We start from the raw sequence: 19,145 nt of genomic DNA on the forward strand, positions 1-19,145 counted from the left end.
AAACTATAGAGCAACAACAAAAGCAAGCTCGAACTACAAGTTAGCCCAAAATTAATGTGTGTAAAAAAAGTAAACAAAAACAGTAAATATGCACAAAATAATTTAAGTCTAAATAAGTCAAAAATCACACAAAAGTCTAGTATTAGACACGGGTCCCCGGCAACGGCGCCAAAAACTTGTTATGACTTTGGCAAGTGTACCAAGTCGCGCAAGTAGTAACCGGTAAGACCGGGATATCATTTCCCAAGAGACTCGTGTATACTAAATAGTTGTGTAATTAGTGACTAATTTAAACTAATGAATAAATTCATGATTTGGGTTTTTATATGCAAGAAAGTAAATATTTCATAAACAATTAAAATTGAACTTGGATATTTGAAGACTCTAGAAAATGGTAAAGGCTAGAAATGCAATGGATTGATATTGTTGGAGTTAGACTTCACCTACTTCACTCTCATGTATATTAAGCAATAAAACTCTTCTCCATTAATTACTAATGTCAACCCACAAGTTTACTCAAACTCTAATTCCTTAGTTGAATGAGCCTAGGTTTCCTTATTTAGAGTCAATTCCTTGAATCCCTAAATAAACAAACCCACTTTACAAATTAGGGTTTAAGACAACTAATGGGTCAAGTTCCATTCCTAGATACAAGTTCCATTAGGTATCTTGTTCCAATTCAAGGTTTCAAGAGATATTTTCCAATACCTAATGACCCAAATATCATGCAATGTTTGGGTAAAACAAAGCAAGCTTTAAATGCATAAACAAAGATACTAGAAATCAATGGAAGAAGCATATATATATTCAACCCATTCGAAAATACATAAGAGTTCAGTGGCTACATCTAACCCCAACAAAAATGGGTTTAGCTCTCCATTGTCATGGAGAGCTCAAGCTTACAAAATGGAAATGGAAGAGGAAGGAGACACAAAGAGGAAGATGGAGCTGTTCCCACAAGCCCTAGCAGACCTCCAAGCGCTCCAAGACGTGTTGTTCGAGCTCCAAAATGTCCAAGATCAGTTTCCCTCGCGAAAACAGAAGAAAAAGGGCAAACTTGACACATCAACGAAAACCGCCGCCTGGCGGAAGCCTCTCACCGCCAGGCGCAAGCCACCAAACAGTGCTGAAATTTTGCGTGTACCGCCCGGCGGTCTCCAAATGCCGCCCGGCGGTGAGATGCTGAAAAGGCCATTTTCGCCTGGCTGGCGCCTGGCGCCTAACACTGGAAGAAAGTGTCGCCTGGCAATGTCTTTGTGGCGCCAGGCGATTACTGTTTCTTCCAAATTTAGTGTCTTTTTGCCTTCTTCTTGCTACTCATGATCACTCACTTGTTTGGATTTTTGGAACAAAGCTTCCCTACTACAAAAAGGTCACAAAAATGGGGATTAGTGGTATATTTAGATCAATGTAACCAAAATGTATTTATTTACAAAAAGTAAGATAAATTTGAGGATTAAGTAGGTTAAAAGCTTTGGAAGAGATGATTTTGCTAATGAAATATAGCTTGGATAATGGTAAAAATTAACATTATCACAATGTTGAACTTAAGCAAGTCTAATTATTGGTAAACTTGGGTTGGTGAACCTAAATGGAATTAGGACATTGGTAACAAGTTGAACACATGAGAATTGATGTAATTAACTTGGTGAAGTTCACTGTGGGTTTTGGTGCCTAGTTTAGAGTGTGAAATCTACCATGTGTGCCTGAAAAACTAGTACTATGCGAGTTATTGGTTTAGCGCCTGGCGACAATTCTTAACCGCCAAGCAATAACTTATATTGTAGTGGCTCAAAAAGCGTGTGACGCCTGGCGGTGAGTGTTGTCTCGCCAGGCGACATCTGTAGACAGTGACATCAGAGTTGCTCGGCACCTGGCTGCACGCGTCCCTTACTAGGCAGTCTGGAAAAGAGTTTCTCTTGGCGGCTATGGAGCAGCGCTAGGCAATAACGCAGGAAGTAGATGGCTTATTTTTTTGTTGTGCGTGGGTTAAAAGGCTTTGGTGATATCTTAAATGATGAGGCTCCTCCATCGCGGTAGTCGCCGGAAACCTCTCCCAATCGGTGTTCTACCGATTGAATCTCACAGAAAGCGAGGGAAAACGCAGCGGAATGGTTCGTGTATAGTGTTTAGGCTCAAATCTCACTAGTTTCGGAAACCCTAAGAGGTAAAAACCTAATCTAGGGTTAGGATCGGAGCAGAGACGAAAGGTGGGAGTACTCTCAACCAAACTATCATTCATCAAAGCTAATGTTACAATCAATGGATTGCCCCTTTATAGAAGAGAGGCAACCGAAAGAAAAGGGAAGGAAAGAAACGATGGTTGCCGTCTAACAAAAGGTCCTAACGGCAAATAAGGGAAACCCTAACGGAGCTCTAGGTCTGGAACCGTGACTGGACGGAACATAAGCAAAAAGAAGAGCAGCTCCTTCATCAACCCTAACGGCTTGGGACAAGTGCAGGTGGAAGGCGTGAGGCTCGTGTGTTGGGAACATTGGAAACCCTAATCAGAGGAGCTCGCGTGATGTGTGATGATGCAACGTGAAGAGGGTCACTGTGCACAACCCTAGCGGCATGCTCCTAACGAGAGAAAAAATGGAAGAATGCGTGAAGGTATGGCTTGGGCTGCAACACGGGATGAAGATTGAAAATGAGTTGTTGCTTCTGTTTAGGCACGCGGAGGCCATGAAGAATTGGGCTTGGGCCTAATAAAATCATGATGTTTCCATCATAAACCGCGTAGGTGCTGAAGAATGAAAGAAGAGATGGCCGCGTGAGAATTGAGATGGTGCAGATTGGGCTTAGGCCCAATGACGCTGAGCATGAGAATTGGTTGCTCCAGATTAACGCTGGTGTGCGGAGAGTTGGACCGCAGGCCCAATGCCAATTCTTCAATAATTGGCAGCTTAGAAAATAGATTGCATTTAGCAAACAAACCCAATTAGTCACATTTATTTAATTAAAATAAAAGAAATTAAAAGAAATTAAAAGGAATGGGCCTAGGCGTTGGCCCAATGCTATAAGCCGTATTGGGATCACATCATTAAAGGTCGGATTGTTGGATGTTTCTTCAGTTGTGGCTCAGAACGTATCCCTTGAGTTATGGCTCGCGATAGGGGATAAACACGTGGCATTCATTGAGTTGTGGCTCATAATGACATCTCTTGAGTTGTGGCTCGGGATGGCGGATGAACACGAGGAACTCTTGAGTTGTGGCTTGGGTTTGCGAGTGTTACGGGTGTGAGTGTGCGAGTTGTGGCTTGTATAGATGGTCCAGATAGATTGCCCTCCTCAGTATGTGGCTGATGAGTTTGGCAGTCTTGGAACGTTATGAAATATGTTCGTATTGGGAACTCCACCTGGCATTACGAAGTATGGTCCGTAGCAGGTTTCTCGCACTTGTTCTACAAGTTGGGGCTTGTAAGTGTGACAAAAAGACATCTTGAGGTATTCATCTAAAGACGTAAAGCATGAGAACATGGTGGTAGTCATGTGGTATGGGATCAAAGGATAGAAATCCTTTGATGTGTGTATGTGCTTATATATTTGATTCATATATATGTTTTATATGTTGTTAGCTCACCCTATCTGCTTGTGTTTGACGATGATCATGTATGTGTTACACGTGAGCATATGATGTTGCGGGTGAATCTGGTGAGGCATAGAGCCAGAGCATGGGATAGCTTGAGAAATTATATTTCAGAGTTTTGTTATTTTGTGAATTTTAAGGATTTTGTAATCGTTTGGATTATTGAACTTGGCTTTTATATTTGAGTTTACAAATTAAGGATTTGGGATACTTTATGATGTAATAAAGTTTTAAAATTCCCGTGTTTTTGGGAATTACAATTATATTAAATGAGGTATCATTATTATGTCATTATTTTATTATTTAAAATCCATAATATCCAGACGGGATGTTACATCTAGTGTGATTCCAGATCTGCAAGTGGGAGTCTTATTGTGTTTTGTTGAGATTCTTATGGAATTTAAGGGTCTTAGTGTAGTTTCACATTTTCAAAATTGTAATTTGGTGAATTTTGTAAAACTATATAGTGGAGTGTCAGGCTAAGGTTTCCTTGACAAACTAGATGTGGCTCCGTTTTGGATGAACTAGTATAAAAAAATTTATGTGCACTTATCTAATGTCCCTCTCCTTATTTATTCTTTGATAAAAAAGTTACAAGAAATCTGGTTTAATCAATCTTTTTATGGTAGTATGTTGAATTGATGTAATCTGAAGTTGCAACATTGATTGGAATCAATCTTGATTGGTTGTTCAAGTTGTTTATGAGTTTATCATCAGTTGCGTTTTTTGCATAATTTTCCCAATATTTGAATATGTTGAAAAAATGTTTTAATTTGTTGAATTGTACTGGTCTACCTATCTAAATGTTTGTTAAGTGAAATCAATCTGTTAACTCTGTTTTCAATCGATTGAAAATGTGTCTTTTGGTAGTGATTGCATGCTGATTTGTTGATCAATCTGATTTAAAAGGAAGGTCAAGATGGACCATTGAATTTAAGGTTGAGATGGGTTGGACTAGGATGAAGTTAAAGACATGCTAACACTGAAGGTCGAGACATGGTTGTACGAGGTAAAGGTTAAGGTGAGTTTGTCCATGGCAAAGGTCGACACAGGTGGTCCCTGACTGAAGGTTAAGACGGGTCGGCCTGAGGCAAAGGTCAAAACGATCCAGCCAAGGACGAATGTTGAGATGGGTACACTAGGCCAAAGGTCGAGATGACGTTATAGGCAAAAAATCGAGATAGGTCTTTTCGGTCAAGGGTCTAAACAAGTCGACCCACTGAAGGTGGAGACAGGTTGTTTAGGGTTGAAGGTTGTGACGAGTCGTCTCGTGCCGACGAGATAGGTCAACTTGGGCTAGCCTAGGCTGAAGAAAAAGCAAGCCGACCTGGTCAAAGGTCGTGACGAGACATCACATGCTGAAGGTCGAGAAGTGATTTAATCTAGAAAAAAGGAGCAACACTTGTCATTCCTATGAACAAACTGCTGCCCATCATGAAATGATTGGTGCCAAATGAGCAGTTCATTTTGCGTAGCAATTGTTTGGATGAAACATTCGTTGAAGCTTGCTTAGCACGTGTCATAATAGAGAAGCTTTTATATCATAATAGTGATAGCTTGTCGTATATTCTTATTTAAATAACTTATTGCTTACTTTATGAATTTAAAATTTCTCTCCTATATATAGAGAGAGAGAGCTACACTTGTATCATGATTCAAAATTGTAATATACATGAAGATGCATTGTTGAAGGATTCTTGTGTATGGTGTGTGAGTCTTATCTTGAGCAAATGGCTTAAGTTGCGACTCCTCCACTTATATCATGGATTCTATTAAATGGAATGGAGAAGAACATAAATTCCATTTCTTCGTGGCTTCCATTCACTTATCTCACAAGTATAGTAAGTGTCACGATGGTGAAGTTCTCACTTATAAGGAGCAGTCACAGGCACCCCTTCATTGACGACATCTTTGAAACTCCCCTCCCCAAGCAATGGAAGGCCCCAACAATTTGGTTTTGACGGCACATTAACCCTACTGAATATGTGGTCATGTACACCAACCATATTAGCCTCTATTTTTACTGATGACACAATCCTATGTAAGGCATTTTCATAAACTCTACAAGGACCAGCTCTAGATCGGTTCGCTAACTTACCAACATTCTATATTGACTCTTTTGATACATTAACCTCATCATTCACAACCCACTTTGAAACAGCTGCTGGCATGATGTCTCCTCCCTCTCCCTCCTTAATATAAGGCAAGAACTAGGGGAATCCCTTAGGGCCTTCATCGACAAATTCAACATAGTTGCCTTCAAGGTAAAGAACTTGAACTCGAACATCATCTTGCATTATATGATTAATGGTCTGCAGGTGGGACTGTTTGCTGATGAGGTATGTATGAACCTTCCCATCAATATGAATGAGTTAAGGTAGTGGGCTGCCAAGTTCATGCGAGTGGAGGACATGAGGAAGTACAAAGCCCATGCCAAGTTTGACAAAGTACCCATCCCATGAAGCAATATCTGACAACGAGAGCCTAGTCATTGACGCACACATGTCATATATAGTACTACTCGGCAATGACCTCGCAAAATCTGCTAGGAATTATGATCTCCACTCTACACCTTATCATGAAGTTCCCATCAGCCTCAAGGGATATCATTATACTATACGTGGACCAATAAATGGCTAAAGAGTGCCATATAGCTAGTTTAAAGTTGCACCTCCCCCCGCTGACTACCAATAATATCGAAAGAACCCAAGTGGAGTGCTATAGTAGGAAAAGATCTAGATCCACGGGTGAACAATTATGTGCGAATGGAACCTATAGGAAAGACAATAATTTTCCCTTTGCCTGAGTAAGCACGAAGTTTGAGAATCGGGTTGGCCATCGACTAGGAAGGACAGAGAGCCATTGGTCAAACTTTAATGGCCAATGCCGACCTGTTTGCATGGACCGCAGCCGACATTCCAAGAGTTGAGCTATGATAGCATCACATCGCTTATCTATTTTTAAGGGAGCCAAGCTCGCAAAAGAAGAGAAAGTTAGGAGAGGAAAGAAGACGTAAACTACCACTATAAGGCCATACCTTTTGGCCTCAAGAATGCAGGAGCAAAATTCTAGTGGTTGATGGAGAAAGTAATCAGTCATTTGATCAAAAGGAACGTAGAAGTGTACGTTGACGACATGGTCGTTAAATCCCCAACCCAAGCTCAACATTCCCAAGACTTGTCTGAGGTCTTCGTAGCCTTAAGTTCTTATAATCTATGACTAAACCTAAAGAAGTGTGTGTTTGGGGTAGATGGTGGCATGTTTCTTGGGTTTATGCTAACATACAAAAGCATCAAATCTAACCTATAAAATTGAAGAATGTGATAGAGGTACAACGACTTATTGGTAGGTTGATAGCGATATCTTGATTTTTGCAAAAAGATGGGTAGATAAAACCAAACCCATGATCAAGTTACTAAAGAAGTCGACCAAATTTGTTTGGATGACACATGCCAAGAAAAGCTCGAACAACTAAAACTACTACTAGACTTGCCCTTAGTTTTATGCAAGACGGACACAACGTTGTCACTGTTGTTATACATAGCAGTCAGTGAAGACATTATTAGTGTAGCCTTGGTCCAAGACGGACACAGGTTGATATATTTCATAAGCCAGATACTACAAGACATTGAGACCAGATATCAAATGGTGGAAAAAGTAGTGTTATCGTTGATAACTATAATAAGAAGGCTACAACCATACTTCCAAAGCCACTTCGTCATCATCAAAATCGACTATCCAAAACAAAAGATCTTGCAAAATCCAGACTCAGCAGGTCGCATGTCTTCCTGGTTAATTGAATTATTAGAGTTTAGTATTTAATATGAACGACGAGGCTCGATAAAGGCACAATGCCTGGCCAACTTCACTACTGACCTACAAGGGGAGCAACCTACTGATGACGGTTGATGGACTTTGTACGTTGATGACTCCTCAAACCTAAAAGGTGCAAGGGTTGGCATAGTTCTAGAAGAACCAAATGATATGGTCATAGAAAACTCACTCCACATCAGCTTCAAAATGTAAAATAACCAGGCTGAGTACGAGGCCATAATAGTCTACCTCACCTTGTCTAAGTAGTAATATAGAAATTAATATGCAGGACCGATTTTAGGCTAACTGTGGGTCACTTAACAGGAGAGTATCCGGTGAAAGACACTTTGTTACTATATCACTACCACAATATGCAATATGATAGATGCTTTCATGGAATCCAAGCTTGAGCACGCCCCTAGAAGCGACAATGTAAAAGTTAATATATTGCCAAGCTCACAAGTACCAAGGAAAAAGGAAGATATAAGTCATTACTGCAGTAGGTATTAGTGTCACCATCCACTGATAAACTGAATAATTGCATATAGGTTAGCATGGAGGGTACCTAGATGGAGCCATTCATTCGTTATATCACAATCAACAACATACAAGAGGGACAAAAGAAGGGATAGGCACAAAAAGCACCATGTTACACATTGTTGAACTAAGAACTGTTCTATAGAGGGTATAGTTGTACCCAGCTCAAGTGTATCACCTCCACTTAGGTCGCCTACGTCATACAAGAGATACATAAAGGAGTTGTGGATACTATTTTGGCGAGAGAACCATGGTAGCTCGGATATTTCGAGTTGGGTACTTTTGGCCTTCAATTGAAGAATATTATGTCGAGTACGTGAAGAAGTGTGTCCCATGCAAAAATCACGACAACATCATCCATAACAACCATGTCCCGTTACCTTTCTGGAAGTGGGGGATGTATATTACTAGACCTTTTGAGCCAAGTAAAGGCTAAAGTCTAATTTCTTCTTATGGGCATTAATTACTTATCTAAATGGATTGAAGTTCAATCATTGGCAATTCTTATGGATCAACTAGTACAATGGTTATAAGGAAGAATATTGTTTGTCGGTGTGGCATCCCACACATTATCATTATAGATAATGGGAGACAGTTTATTGACACAAGCTTGATCAAGCATCCTTAATTCAATTGGTAAGTAGAGGTCACCAACAAGATCATCTTAGTTGAGTTGAAGAAAAGGTTAGATACAAGTAAGGGTAAATGGCAAAAGAATTGTTAGGAGTCTTGTGGGCTTACAGATGTGGCCCTCAATCCTCCAAGAAAGAAACACCCTTCAGCCTAGTATACGGCACAGACGCCATGATACTTGTGGAAACCAGAGAGTCGTCCCTGCGACGAGAGCACTACAATGAAGAGCTTAACAACAACAACCTCAATACAAACCTGGACCTTCTAGTAAAACAAGAGAAAAAGCCCAATACGGAAAGCGACAACTAAGCAAAGAACTTTACATTTGAGAAAATTTCACAAAGGGGGTCTGGTATGGCGGAGGGCAGGCAGTGCAAGAAAACATGATGGCAAGTTCTCAAAAAATTGGGATGAACTTTTCCGGGTACTTGAAGATATCACAATGTTTTGAAATTATTCAATTTTTGTCCAAGAATGCAAATGGATGGGTGTAGGGATGATAATTTCATAACGTTGTCATGAAGCGATCAAATTAATACTACTTATTTATAACAACTTTTCTATTGTTAAGAAAACAGCTAAAAGATTAGTGTGGGTAAAGCCAACCTTAAGTTGTATCCTAATGAACACAAATTTATCCTTGACAAATTAGTTCCTATAAAAACTATACAAAAGGGGTTAGTTAAATAATATTGGGAAAATTAATAGAAGAAGATAAAGATAAAAAAAAGATATAAAAAACTATGATAAAGAATATAGATTGATTTCACTACTTTTTCAAAATAGATCTATCATCGGTTATCTAAAGATTATTGCTCAATTAATTATTGTTGTAGATTTGCAAATTAATCAATATAAACTCTCAATTAATTTGTTGTCGTTCTCACTATTAACAAAAGTACATTCTCAATTAAAAGTAAGAACTTTGTGGATTAATCATAGAAAATTTAACCAAAGTACATTCTCAATTAAATATTACTATGCCTAATCATTTTTAATATTTCACCTCTAATATCAAGTAAAAAGCTAATTAATAAAAGTATATTCGTGATTAATTCTTGTTAAAGTTTTCATCTTTAATTATTGTACATTCTCAATCATTAGGAAAAACTCATTTAATCACATGAATGTTTTTAAATTTAATCAAAGTACATTCTCAATTAAAATTAAAATCCTTTGAACTTATATGATTCATATGTTATATAGATTTAACACCTATTAACTTGTTACAATGTAAAAATTGTTACTCTTACTTGATTCAGATATAAATCACAACACTAATCAAATGAACAAACCAACTATTGCATTCTAACCTAAGGATCCATAATGAAACCAACCCGTGAAGCTTAACACTCCATGAAATCAAAATAAAATAAGAATAGGAGAATAGTGGAGAGAGAATGAACTTCGGCCCCCATAAAGGGTTCATAAATTAATTAATTACTTAAAGATACATTATAAATTATCACCGACTAATATTTGCATTAATTTTTCCAAATCATACATTTGCAATCTCCTCCAATTATCTTTTAAATAATCCACTATCTTCAAGATATATTTGTTTGGTGTGGAGATCTAAAAATATCTAAGAAGATCTTGTCATATTAAAGAAGATAATTATTTAAAAATATAAAATAAAATATCTAAAGATATATTTTCCATCAAATTATATTTTATCATAAATATTTACGAATTATCAAAGCCTTTTTCTAGAAAAAGATAGAAAAAACTGTAAGGTCCAATTTTTGTTGTTTGTTTCGTCTTCTTGACTTTGCTAAACTTTTTCATTTTTTCAAGCTTTTCCTTCCTTCTTCATGCAATGCTTGGGTTGGATTTTTGTGATTTTGATAATTTTCTATTCTCATATTTATCTTTAATGTCTCATGAAGCTTTAATCAATTTATCTCCACACTTCCAAACCTCAACTTAGCCGTAGTTGCACTAACACACCTCAAAATGTCCAAAGACCATTTCTTTGTATCTCATGTCTTTGTATCGTGTGCTCAATAAACCCAATTATAAGAAATCCCAATTAAATCAATTTTTTAAGAAAAAAATTAAATTAAAAATCCAGAATTGAACATTAAATGAGAGCACAAATATGAACTCATCAAGAACCTACAAAGTAGAAAGGTTATCTGGTGAACCCGTCCCCAACTCTTGGAACGTGTCTCACCTAAAGTTTTATTTCAGTTAAATATTTCATTCAACCAAATGTAACACTTGTAACCTTGGTGTACTATTTCCTTACCCAATCTTTTATCCCTAAGGATGGTTTTGGCTGTGAAGGTTTTAACGAGACACCCATATCATCAATAAAGAAAGGATTATCTCTAAATTGTATTACTCTTTACTCTCGTTCCATCGGTATAGTTCCTAGCCACTAACCTAAGTGGAAGTGGTTGAACCCCTAACTTAGTTCCCAACCACTAATCTAAGTGGTACTGGCCGAATTCGTAACTCAATTCCCAGCCACTTATCTAAGTGGTACTGGTCGAACCCATAACTTAGTTCCCAACCACTAATCTAAGTGGTTCTAGTCGAACCCATGACTTAGTTTCTAGCCACTAATCTAAGTGGATTTGGTCGAACCCATGACTTAGTTCCTAGCCTCTAATCTAAGTGGTATTGGTTGAACCCATAACTTAGTTCCCAGCCACTAATCTAAGTGGTACTAGTCGAACCCATGACTTAGTGCCCCAATCACTAGTCTAAGTAATATTGGCTGAACCAGTTGACCAGGCAAACAAACAAGGAAAACAATTATATGGAAGACACAAGTCAGAAAGTCAAAATAGTAGTTCCACTAAGCTCGACAAGTCCATACAAAAAAGGCTGTAAATTTTTTTGCCAAAATACGATAAAACTACAAGCTAAAATATAAAGATAAGCTAACACTACTTGTCTGTTGTGTCCTCAAAATTTTCCATCTTTTTATCAACAGTTTGGCCAGTAGTTGGAGAATGTCTCATCCTAACAGTCCTCTCATTATCATGTTCATCTTCAGCGACCTCGGCCGCACATTTAGCAACCTTAGTGGCCACTATCTCCTTAACGTCAAACATGCGGCCGTCATATAGATCCAAATTGATGCTAAAGCGAGTAGTTGTAGTCGACACTTCCTTATTAATAACATCGTCGTTTATGCAATTAAATTAATACTACTAATCTATAACAACTTCAGTATTGTTAAGGAAGTAGTCAACAAAATATAAAGGGTAAAAGTAACCCAAAGTCGTCTCCCAACAAACATGGAATTGATTTCTAAGAAATTAGTTCTTAAAAAAATTATACAAAAGGGGTTAGTCAAATAATAAAAGTAATAAGAGAAATAAAATTGGTATGAAAGATAAAAAGATATAAAAACAATGATAAATAAAATAGATTGATTCCATTGCTTTCAAAATAGATTTTTCATTGGTTATCTAAGGATTATCGTTCAATTAATTACTGTCCTAGATTTTCAAATTAATCAATGTAAATTCTCAATTAATTTGTTGGCATTTTTACTATTAACCAAAGTACATTCTCAATTAAAAGCAAGAACTTTATAGATTAATCATAGTAAATTTAACCAAAGTGTATTCTAAATTAAATATTACTATGGCTAATTGTGTCTATTCTTTTCACTATTATGTCAAGTAAAAAGATAACTAACCAAAGTACATTCTTTTTTAATTCTTGTTAAAGTTCTCACCTTTAATCAAATTATTCTCAATCATTGGCAAAAACTCATTCAATCACATGAAAGTTTCTAAATTTAATCAAAGTATATTCTTAATTAAAATTTAAAAACCCTTGTACTCATATGATTGTTATGTTATGTAGATTTAACATTGTGCTAACTTGCCACAATTTAAAAATCATTACCTTAACTAGATTAAAAACCAAATGACAGATAAAAATAAATCATAACAAGAATCAAAAGAACAAACAAATTTATTCTAACCTCAGAATCCACAATCAAAATAGTGGGCTTTGTTTTAAGCATTTCTATTGTTGTAATCTTCTCTATGATAATGCAATATGTTCCAATTATATTCTAAATAATCCAATATCTTTAAGATATATTTGTTTGTTGTGGAGATCTAATTGTGATATAATTAAATAAAATAATTATTTAAAATATCAACTAAAATATTTAAAGATACATTTTCTCCAAATTATCTTTTATCATAAATATTTATCAATGATTAAAGCTCTTTTTCTAGAAAAAGATGTAGAAAACTGCAAGGTCCAATTTTTGTTACATATTCCCTCTTCTTGGCTTAACCAAACATCTTCACTTTTTCATGCTTTTCTTGCCTTCTTCATGCAATGTTGGCTTAGGTATGGAAAAAGGTAAATTCACCACTTATATCCTTAGCTGGCTTAGGTGAAATATAACACTGCATTATCTTCCAAGTCAATATCATTATAGGGAGTTGTTCCAAAACTTCCACTATTTGCCTAGTTTTTGCAGATAGCGAACTCTTGGGAATTTCTTTGTCTCTAGGGATTTGTCGTCCAATAAAATGGAAATTTAGGCTTACCATCGTCACCTTAAAAGTATGACCTCATAGTAAACATAAAAAACCATCTTTAAACCTTTTAAAAGATTTGGAAAAAGACATAAATTTGACCTCCCCTCTAGAGATAACCCCTTAATCTACTTATTTGGACGAGTAACATAAAATATAGAAAAATTTCTAAAGTTGGAGACATTATATGGCTTGACATATAAGTCAAAATGCTTGTAAACCACCCCAGATTTTTAGATGAACCTACATAGGAGCAATGCTCAAAAGATGAATAACACTTATAGTGAACTCATCAAATGGGAGTCTAACATTCAATTGTACAAAATAGGCTAAGTAGACATAGAATAACTCGTCCTCATCCCCTCTCCGTTATGACACACGTTGTCTATGGCGCTCACTCAACTAAGAGATGTCATATCAGGACTCACCCCCTAGTCACAAATGTATATACTATTAAGCCATGGAGTCAAGAATTTCAACCATTAAAATTTAGAGGTTGTTAGTCGAACCTCCTCATGAACCCACTCATACTCGAACTTCCTAGGAAGGGAACTCTTAACATGCTCCTCAAAAGGATCTTCCATGAATTCCCTGGTAACTTCAATGGTCACCACCAACACCATGGAGAGAGAATCACCAGACAACTCTAAAGACCGACAAATAGTTGACCCCCCACCAGCATTAACATTGGAACAACTGAAACACATGACACTAACCTTGACACGGGACACGATATTAGTTTGACATGTGGACATTTTTTTAAATAAAAAATTTTGAACAATTTAAAAAAAGCAAAAAAAAAATCACAGAATGACACATGACAGTCACTATTCACCGTTTGTTAATTATTTAATCAGCGTTAGCAAAAAGGACAAAATTAAACAAAATTGACGAATATGACTAGGGATGGCAACAGGGCGGGGCGGGGACGGGTTTCGTTATCCCACACCCATCCCTGTAAAAAAAATTCATCCACATCCTCATACCCAAACCCAACGGTTATCAAACTTTTATTCCATCCTCATCCCCACCGGGTAACGGGTATAATCTTTTACCCATACCCATTTTCTTACTACTTCAATATTAATTTTAATTAATTTTTATAAAATAATAAAAAATTATGGTAAAGGAAACGTAATATTACCAAATATTTAATATTAGAATGATAGTTATTTCTGCGATATCAAATACTTTAAAATAAATTATAATTGTTTACATTTTAGATTATAATACCAAATAAAATTTCATGAAAACCAAAATAATTATTAAATTTTCAAATATTAATGAAACATAGTTGATAAAATGTAAAAAATATTCTTTAAAAAATTAAAAAAAAATCAAATTAAAATATATTTTAAATGTTTGTTTACTTCAATCTTTTAAATTCTAATAAATCTATTTTTTATACACTAATAAAAGTTATAATACATCATTTGATCAAAATGATACAAAGAACAAATAATAATCATAATAAAAGTTTAAAATAAATTATAATTGTTTACATTTTAGATTATAATACCAAATAAAATTTCATGAGAATGAACACATTTATTAAATTTACAAACATTAATGAAACCTAGTTGATAAAATTTAAAAATATTTTTTAAAAAATATAAAAGGAAAACAAATATTCAAATTAAAATATATTTTAAATTTTTGTTTACTTCAATCTTTTAAATTCTCATGAATTTCTTTTTATACACTAATAAAAGTTATAATACATCATTTGATCAAAATGATACAAAGAACAAATAATAATCGTAATAAAAGTTTAAAATAAATTATAATTGTTTGTATTTTAAATTATAATACCAAATAAAATTTCACGAGAATCAACACATTTATTAAATTTGCAAACATTAATGAAACCTAGTTGATAAAATTTAAAAATATTTTTTTAAAAAATATAAAAGGAAAACAAATATTCAAATTAAAATATATTTAAAATTTTTGTTTACTTCAATCTTTTAAATTCTAATGAATCTCTTTTTTATACACTAATAAAAGTTATAATACATTACTTGATCAAAATGATACAAAGAACAAATAATAATCATAATAATAAAATTTTAACATAGATCTTGTATCTTTTGAACTTCAATTATGTTGGATGGTGATAAAAAAATATTCATGACAATTACATTAGATTTTTATATTGTAGTAAATAAAAGTTATTTATACAATTATAGTGAAAAAATTACAGTATAATTTATAATGAGTTAGAAAATAAAAAATAATTAGATAAAATATATCGAAATAGTATTATACATAATGAAAATAAATAATAAATAAAAATATTAAAAATTTAACCAATGTTTACAAACAATTTGAGAGATTATTGAAAGAAATCGCTCAAAGGAAAACAAATGTAAAATTAAGGGTATGATAAGTTGAAAAATATCTTTTTAAATATCAACATATATACTCAATGCTTGAGAAATAACAAAAATTGTTTTAGTGAAACAAAAGTGTTCTTCAAATGAAACAAAAATAATAATAACTAAATGATATTTTTTATATTACCTAGTAAACGAAATGTTTGTACTATTAAATACTTACATTGAGAGTATTAAACATTTTCATGTGAAAGGAAAATATACAATAAATAAAAATATTAAAAAATAATAGAAATATTCAAATATGAGACATAAATATTAAATATAATAGAAATATTAAATACTTACATTGAGAGTATTAAACATTCTCATGTGAAAGGAAAATATACAATAAATAAAAATATTAAAAAATAGAAATATTCAAATATGGGACATAAAAAAAATTTAATTGACATACATCTTAACATAATTACATAAAAGTTATGATAAGATGAAAAATATAATTGAGATGCGAATGAGTTTCATGACAAACCAAATAATTAGAAGAAATAAAAAAAAAATATATATATATATATGGTTACTTAATTAATTGTGAATATTTTAATTATTTAAGCGGGGACGGGTATTATGGCGGGGATATGTACATCCCCATACCCATCCCCATACCCAGTTGAAAAAGTCGGGGATTCTTCATACCCATACCCATACCCAGTCAATGCGGGGATTCCTTGACAAAACGGAGACGGGTTCGGACAATACCCACGTGGCGGGTTTATTTGCCATCTCTAAATATGACAATCAAATTGAACAAAAAAAATAGTATGACCAAGTTGAAAAGATAGAACTAAAATTATGACCAAATCAATATTTAAGCGTCAATAATAAGAATAACTAAAAAAGATTAGAAACTAGTAAGTCAGTTACTTTCTTACACTCCTTTTATTATATTTTTACCTCTACTTTTATTTTTGGATCAAATTTCTACGTGCACCCTAAACTTTTCACTATTTTCACTTCCATGTCTTTATTATTAGTAACATTACAAGAAAACTCTTAAATAATTGCAAAGGATGCTAAGAGAGCAAACACTTTGACTACTTGGGAGGATGCAATTCTACCCTTAAATAGAAAATCATTTGAGAGAACTTGTGTTTAATCTTTAGCTATGATAATTGAACTGCATTTGTGTCAAACTGATTTCATTGGTTCTAATTCAAGTACTTGATTGCATTTCTCTTATCTTTTTGATAAATTGTGAACTATAAATTCTTAAATCAACCATGATCAAATCTTTTTAAAATTGTTTCAAGCTTTGCTTAGGGACAAGCAAAGAGTTGAAGTTGGGGCATGTGATAAGTTTCAATTATTAGTTAAATTGCATATCATTTAGACACTTATCTTGCATTAAATCAATGTAAAAATCATTAGAATTACCCTAATTTTACATAATTACATGAGTTGATGATGAAATATAAAAATTGGAATTTAATACATTTTGTGTTATTTTGCAGGTAAAATGAAGTAAATTATAAAGTTGGTGCTAAGCCCCAAAAGTGGCAGCTCAAGCCAAAAGATAAACTGAGAAAGTTAAATTTTAGGCCTACGGCTGAGTAGTAAAATATGGCGCTTAAGCCACATTTTAAGAAAATTTCATTACAAATAAACGTGAAGCTCTCAATTTGAAGCTGAGCACGAAAAGGAAACCTCCATGGGAAGGAAACATCCATTGGTGAACTACAAAAGATGGATGCCCAAGCTTGGGAATAAACCCACTTTAAAAGGAAACCTCCATGGCTAAACTTTAAAGTTTGGAAGCTAGAGCAGCACCTTAAAATCTATAAATACAAGGCATGACCCTTGTTATTTTCATTCTAATTTTGTATACTATTCTAGAGAGAGATACTCTTAGACTAGCTTAGTTATTATAGTATAGTAATATATAGGTATTGAAGGAAGGATGCTACTCCAAGTTCATCTTGTATTCATCATCATGAGCAGCTAATTCTTCTATAGTTGGGATTAAATGTAATGTCTAAACTCTCTCTATATTGCATTTGATTATATATCTATTGTGTTCTTGTTTTACGTGTTGGTTACTTGGTTTGAATTTAACTCCATGGTGAGACATCTGGTCTAGTGTTTAGATCCAATCAAGTATCTTGACCCTTGGCATATATCAGACATGGATATGCGAGCTCAGTTAAGGTAAAGAGTCTTGTTCTCAAAGCAAGGGTTCCTCCACCTGGATTGTGAAATCATGCATCTAACGCACAAACATGTGGTTAGTTCTACAAGTAAGTGTACTTCCATGAATAGTAAGATAAAGAACATAATATATGGATAATTATAGGGTAATACATTTGAATTTAAGAGGCTAAATTTAATCCTAATGTCCTAATCAGCATCACCTCTCTCATATATTTATTTAGTTTATCCTTATCAATATAAAAACCAAAACTCATCTATTGTTCCATTGCCAAACTTTGGGTCAAACTATAAACTATTGATCTAGTTATCACCTCCTCCATGTGGATATGACCTTGTTGCACTACAACTGACCCAATATACTTGTTGGAAAGTTTGGCCCACATTCAGGACGACAATAGTGACCAATTTAGATACCAATTTACAAAATACAAAATTATAATTTGACGTTAAATTAGTTGTTAATTAATTAGAGACTACTTTAGAAACTAATTCCTTTGATAACTAAAACCTTGGTAGCTAATATTTAGTGACCAATTTATAAACTAATTTCTTTGGTAGCCAAAACCTTGGTATCTAAATTTTAGAGACAAATTTAAAGACCAATTATAATTTTTTAATCATAATAGTAACTATTTTAGTAACCAATAATTTTTTATTTTGTAAATTGATATTTTAATTGGCCACTATAGTGATTAACAATTTTTTGACACTAAAATTGGTTGTTAATGGGAGATTTTCTTGTAGTGTAAGATGTAACATCCCTAAGGAATATTACTTAATTAAATAAATAAAGATATAAAATTAAATTCAATCGTCGAAATATTATTATTCCTGAACGCGGGAAAAATTTAAAATGTTAAACCACATGTCAAAATTTATGGAATAGTAGTAATAAAATTATTACATGGTAAAATCCCTAGCTTTAGTCCCAAGCTAGCCCTCACTCCGTCGTTGGTGCATCCACAACATCACATGCATCATCATCTGTTCCCGTGTAATGAATCACACGATCATCGTCAATCACAAACAGAAAGGGTGAGCTGATAAAATTAGAAATAACATATAAATTAAACAAATATATAAATAAGACACTCATCTTATTCATTCTAATTAGTTCTTGGCCAAGACCTTAACCCCCAAGCTTTTTAGCCTTCATGCACACAAGTAGTTAGCCTTGGATTCAGGGTTTATGATGCTCACATGAACTTGCCCGCTCGTGGTCCTACCTCTACGAACCTCCCCGCTCGTAGTCCTACTCTACGAACCTCCCCGTTCGTAGTCCAACACATGTGATCCACCAGCTACGTACCTCCCCGCACGCAGCATCTCTCAAGTGTGAGCATGGAATATACGAACCTACCTCACTCGTATCCTCACACGAGAATAATTGGATATGAACCTCCCCGCTCATATCATCACATGTTCACCACCATCCATGAGCCTACCCGCTCATGGCATAACACCCCTGATCCAAGTATAAAATCTCTGCTTAAAAGCAACACATGCAAG

The sequence above is a fragment of the Vigna unguiculata genome, chromosome 4, assembly GCF_037176805.1.
Source record: "Vigna unguiculata cultivar grain cowpea cultivar isolate G323 ecotype 2 chromosome 4, ASM3717680v1, whole genome shotgun sequence".
NCBI lineage: Eukaryota > Viridiplantae > Streptophyta > Magnoliopsida > Fabales > Fabaceae > Vigna > Vigna unguiculata.